This window comes from Trichosurus vulpecula, chromosome 4, assembly GCF_011100635.1.
Source record: "Trichosurus vulpecula isolate mTriVul1 chromosome 4, mTriVul1.pri, whole genome shotgun sequence".
NCBI lineage: Eukaryota > Metazoa > Chordata > Mammalia > Diprotodontia > Phalangeridae > Trichosurus > Trichosurus vulpecula.
In genome coordinates, this window is record NC_050576.1 from 264,092,035 (window position 1) to 264,098,542 (window position 6,508).

Below are 6,508 nucleotides of genomic sequence, written 5' to 3' on the forward strand. Positions count from 1 at the left end.
TCTATTTGAGATAATCATGTAGTTCTAGATTTTATTTGGATATTTTAGGTTTATGCTGATTGTTTTCCTAATAGTTGAACAGCCCTTGCTTGCCTGGTATAAATTCATCTTGGTCAGAGAGAATTAAATCTTGGATTCATAACTTCAGTCTGTTTGACAGGATTTTATTTAAAAGTTTTTGAATCGATATTCATTAAAGTTGTTTGGTCTGTAGTTCTATACTTCATCTTTTCCTGGTTTAGATATTTAGCACTATATATTCCTCACAATACAAGTGTGGTAGAGTTCTTTCTCAATGTTGTGAATGATTTGTGTAGTGTTGGTAATTAGTTACACTTAAAATGTTTGATAGAATTACACAGTAAATCCATGAGGACTAAAACACCACTACTGCCTTTCCCTGGCCATGGGTAATTCCTTTACAACTAATTCTATTTCTTATTCTTAGGTTTAATTATTTAAGATTTCTATTTGGTGCTCTGATAGTATGTGTAGTTTCTATTTTAGAAGGTGTTCTTCCTCTCTCTCTGTGTCTGCCTCTCTCTCTGTCTCTGTCTCTCTCTGTCTGTCTCTCTGCCTCTCTCTGTCTCTCTCTCTTTGTCTCTGTCTCTGTCTCTCTCTCTCTCTCTCTCTCTCTCTCTCTCTCTCTCTCTATCTCTCTCTCTCTCTCTCACTCTCTGTCTCTGTATTCTAGGTGTAATTTTACTTTTACTACACTATTTTGTTGATTGATTTGATTTTCTGTCTTTTAAAAATCAAATTGGCTGAAAGTTGGTAGATTTTTGTTGTTTTTTGTTCCCGAAGTGCCAGCTTTTAGTCTTATTTCTATAGCTTTAATATTATTCTATATTTTAATTGTTACCTTCCACTATTCTTAGCCAACATTCTAGTCACTGCTCTTTGTTTCTGTCCTCCATAGCTTTCCTTGAGGACATTCTCTTCAGCTCGCTCACATATGCCATTTCTTGTGCCACCCTAGCTTTCTGCAAGTCTCCTCAACAGACGCTAGTTTTCTCACTAGTCTCTTTTCCTGGTGTCCACAATTCAGATGTTCTCTCCTTTCTCCAACTTTCCCAGGGAAATTGTAGTCTAATATTGGCTTATACAGAACTACCTGATGTTTTTGCAACTCAAAAGATATCTTCTTATTAAGAAACCCCCTTTATTCACTAATTCTCCATAGTCCCAAACCTCATACAAGAGAAGACCATCCTTCACATGGGAGTCTTTCTCTTAGCTCAAGAAGACTCCCAGAGACTCGTTACGATTTTCCTCCTTTTTTTTCCTCTGGTTTGGAGTAGTGTTCTAATGTCCCCCTACTTCAGGGATTCCTTTAGGAAACCTCCCCCAATTGCTTTTTCAACTACTTTCTTTCCATGCAGGAAAGCTCAGTATGAGAAAGGCCATGTTTCATTATACATATTTTTTTTCTTTTTAAATTATTTATTATTTATTTTTTAATACTCTTTTTTAAATTGAATTTCAAATACTTTCACTCTTTCCTGCCTCTCCCCCATGCATTAGGAAGGCAAGCAATATTATATTAATTATACATGTGAAATCATGCAAAACATATTTCCGTATTAGCCATATCACAAAAAAAGAAATAAAAAAAATGAGAAAACTATATTCAATTTGCCTTCAGAGTTCATCAGTTTTTTCCTCTGGAGGTCATAGCGTTTTTCATCATGAGTCTTTTGAAAATAACTTGGATCACTGTATTGAGTAGCTAAGTCTTTTGGAGTTGATCATTAGTACAATATTGCTATTACTGTGTACAATGATCTCCTGTTTCTGCTCACTTCAATCTTCATTGGTTCACATAGGTCTTCCCATGTTATTTTGAAGTCATCCTCCTTGTCTTTTTTTATAGCATGATAGTATTCCATCACAATCATATGCCATAACTTGTTCAGGCATTCCCCAATTGGTGAACATCCGTCCCCAATTTCCAGTTCTTTGACACCACAAAAAGAGTTGCTAGAAATGTTGTTGTTTTCATTTGTTTTGTTTTCTTGTACATATAGGTCCTTTTCCTCTTCCTTTGATCTCTTTGGGGTATAGGCCTATTAGTGGTACTGTTGGGTCAAGGGTATAACCAGTTTTGTAGTTTTTTTGTGCATAGTTTCAAATTGTTCTCCAGAATGGTTCAACCAGTCAACAACTCTACAAACAGTTCATTATTTACATACTTTCCCTCACCTCTTCCAGCATTTGTCATTTCTGATAGGTGTGATGTGGTACTTTTTAAGTTATTTTAATTTGCCTTTCTCTAATCAATAGAGATATAGGGCATCTTTTCATATGACTATGGATAGTTTTGATTTCCTCTTCTGCAAACTTTCCGTTTATATCCCTTAACAATTTATCAATTGGGGAATGGCTTAGATTTTTATAAATTTCACTTAGCTCTCCATATATTTAAGATAAGAGGCATTTATCAGAGAAACCTTCTATAAATATTTGTTTGTGTATATTCATTTTCTATGGTAACTTTTTATCATGGTAATTTCTGCGATTATCTCTTTTAATTTGTCTATTTTTGCTTTTGTTTTCTCTGAGATCATGATTGTTACTCCTGCTGTTTTTTTTTTTTTACTTCAGTTGAAACATAATAGATTCTGCTCCATCTCCTTTTAAAACTTCTAGTCTCTTATGTTTTCTCTTACATGTTTACCTTTTTATGCATCTCTTGAGGTTTATGTTTGAATATCAGATTTTTTATTCAGCTCTGATCTTTTTATCAGGAATGCTCAAAAGTCTTCTATTGCATTAAGTATCCACTTTTTTCCCTGAAGAATTATACTTAGTTGTGCTGTGTAGGATATTCTTGGTTTTAATCCTGGCTCCATTGCCTTATAGAATATCATACTGCAAGCCCTCTGCTTCTTTAACATGGATGCTATTAAATCTTGTATGTGGCTCTATGATATTTGAATTGTTTCTTTCTGACTGCTTACAATATTTTCTCCTTGACATGGGAGTTCTAGAATTTGGCTATAATATTCTTGCATGCTTTTATTTTGGGATCTGTTTCAGGAGGTGATTGTTGGATTCTTTCAATGCCTATTTTACCCTCTGGATTTAAGATATTGAGGCAGTTTTCCTTTATGATTTCTTAAAGTATGACGTCTAGGTTCTTTTTACAATTGTGACTTACAGGTATCTCTCATTCATCTATTTTCTATGGCATTTTATGAGATATTTCACATTTTCTTCTTTTTTCCTGTTCTTTTGATTTGTTATGTCCCTTGGAGTCATTAGTTTCCAGTTGCCAAATTCTAATTTGTAAGGAGTTATTTTCTTCAATGAGCTTTTATATCTCTTTTTCCATTTAGCCTATTATGCTTTTTAAGTAGTTCTTTTGTTTGGTGAATTTTTTGTGCCTGTTTTACCATTAAACCAATTCTGTCTTTTTTCATTTTTTTTAAGGAAAAGGGAGTTTATTGTAAAATATTATGAAGCAGTAATGACTTCTCCTGAATTTCTGCTTCATAGTCCTACATAGAGTATAATGTGATTGAATGAACTTACAAAAGCCAAAATACACCAATGGTCCAATTATATAGACCACAACACTTTAAAATCTTCTCTTGACCATTTCTGGTTTCCAGCTGACTGGATGAGTTTCTTCATCCCTGAGCTGAGCTGAATCATCTTCTCTGTATACCTTAATTAATGACTTTATCAACTTCTGCAGTGAATAATCTACTTCCAGACTGGTCAAAAACACTTGCAAATATTCCTTATTTGCCATCCAAAGATACAGACTGCACAGCTGCATGCACTCTTTGGAAATTGTATCCAGTTCTCCAGTCCCAGAGATGCATAGTGCCATTATCTGCTCCAGACTCCAGCACTCTTACTGAATTCACAGCTAATGTATTAATTATAGCATCATGGCCAGACAGGTTTTGAAGGAAGTTTCCATCGGGGAATCTCCACTGTTGAATATTATCTGGAGAACCAGATGCAAATGTGTAATGTATTGGACTCAAACCCACTACTTTCATGGATTTTTTGTGATTTGTTAATGTGGCTTGTGTTTTTCCACCCACTAAGTCCCATAATCTTATGGTTGTATCATGGCTTCCTGTAATGATCTGTGGTTCTGAAGCTTGACACTTTACTGTAGCCACTCTATTTGTATGTCCCACCAATATGTGTACACTGGCTCCTGTCCTCAAGTCCCATGTTCTTGCAATTGAATCCCTGCTACAAGTTACCAGCACATCTGTTGTTTGGTGCAAATACAAACCATATACTGCACTTAGATGTCTGTAATAATGTCTGATAACCTTATTGTACTCAAGATCCCAGGAGTTCACCTGCTTGTCTTCACAGGAGAAGAGGTATGGACTCCTTGAACTTACTCTCACCCCTCTTACACTACTGATATGTTCGGTCCATGATTAATTTGCTACTAGCCAGGTTCCAGATCTTTATAACAAACCATTGATTGCCAACCTAGATGTCCACTGATGACTCTGTATATATTCCATGATGGATGCCACTGTGGTTTAGGTATCATAGGGGACTTTTTGACTATCACTGCAGTATTCTTGGTGCCACCAGCTACCATTGTAGTCATAGCTAATCCAGCTGCTTGTTGGTAAATATCACCTACACTAGCAAAAGAAGGGTTTGCATCCAGCCTGGATTGTGAAAGAGATAGGGCCACAGCTAAAGACCATGCAGCAGATTCACTTGGCAGTCTTTGAATCTGAGTATCTGCAGTCAAAGCTACATGAGGATATTGTGGGTATGGATGTGTGCCAGTCAGTAATTATTCAAGTTATGGTCCTTGATTGTCAGGGTACTGGTTCTGCACACCTGCATCCACTGCATTCAGAGAGTCTTTCTCTCTAAGATTTTCTTTCATAGTGGGCATGTGCATCACAGCACCATACTCTGCATAAAGTTTAGCAGACATTTTTAGCTTTTGACTCTCTTCATCTAACTCTAGTGGCTTTGCATGATTGGCCACAAACATGCCATGGGTTCTCTTCAATGATACAAGAGTGTGCATAGAATGTTTCTGTACCTCCTCTATCATGATGCTGACCAAGCCACCAAATTTCTCTGATTGTACCTTGGACATATTTCTAGGAGGCTTCTAGGTCAGGAGGCAGCTGCAGCTGGAGTGGAGACTCTGAGTAGACTTTTCAAACTGAGACAGTGCTGCATTTTTTGCCACTTTTACTCCTGGGCTTCTCCTCCCCTTTCTCATTCATAACGAAGGTATGAATTCTATCCTCTTTAAGAGTGGCAAAGTAGAAAAATACCTTGGTTCCCCCTCACCAGTCACCACCCCTCAGTACCTGGTTAACCTCTCAGTTCTCTACTTAGCACCTCCTTTAATTAACGTTTAACTCTGGAACCCTTTGGAATACATCAAAGAGTTCACACCCAGAAACAATGAAACAACTACGGTTCCATGCCAGTCTCCAAAGCAAAAGGATAGGAGACTTATACCAAGGAAGGCTCCAGTCTTCTTTGCAGTGAAGAGACTTTACTTTCTAGAGGGCCCTGGGCAAATCACTTAACTTTGTTTTGCCTCAGTTTCCTCTGTTTTAAAATGGAGATAATAATAAAATGTATTTTTAGCAGAGTTGTTATGAAGATCAAATGAGGTCATAGCTTTAATGTATGTCGGCCTTCTTATGTTTCTCCTCAGTCTAGTAGATCAAATTTTCCATTTAGTTCTGGTATTTTCTTCACAAATACCTGAAAGTCTTTAAGTTCACTAAATGTTCATTTTTTTCATTCAGGATAACATACACCTTTGCTGGGTAATTTATTCTTGATTGCAAGCCCAGTTCCTTTCTTCTTCTAGTATATTATTCTACAGCCTTTGGTCTTTTAATGTAGAAACTGCTAGATCTTGTATTATCCTGAATGTAGCTCCATAGTATTTAATTTTTTTTTCTAGTTGCTTGTAGTATTTTCTCTTGACCTTGAAGCTTCAAAACTTAGCTGTGAAGTTCCTTTAGTTTTTCTAATGGTATCTCTTTCAGGTGATGATCAATGAATTATTTTCCATTTCTATTTTACCCTCTCATTCTAAAATTTCAAGGTAATGTTCCTTAGTAATATCTTGAAGTATAGTATCTAGACTTTTTTTTTAATCAAATCTTTCAGGTAGTCTAACAATCCTTATATTGTCTCTCCTCAATCTGTTCTCCAGGTCAGTTGTTTTTCTAAGGAGATGTTTCACATTCTCTTCTATTTTTTTCATTTGGATTTTGTTTTGTTATTTCTTGGTGACCTATGAAATCATTAGCCTCCTTGCCCAATTTGAATTTTTAAGGAGTTATTTTCTTCTGAGTTTTTGGATCTCTTTGTTCTAACTTGTTGACTTTCTTTTCATAAGTTACTTGATTTTTTTTCATTATTCTTACTTTTTTTCTAATTTTTCCCTCAATACCTCTTAGTGGATTTTTAAAGTCCTTTTTAAGTTCCTCCAAAGAGCTCTTTTTGGACTTGTGACAATGCTACATTTTTCTCT

General features: G+C 35.8%; 1 pseudogene; it reads right to left on the reverse strand.

Annotated features, from left to right (window-relative positions):
• Window positions 1–3,580: 3,580 nt before the first annotated feature.
• LOC118849211 lies at window positions 3,581–5,056 on the reverse strand (annotated as a pseudogene).
• Window positions 5,057–6,508: the final 1,452 nt, after the last annotated feature.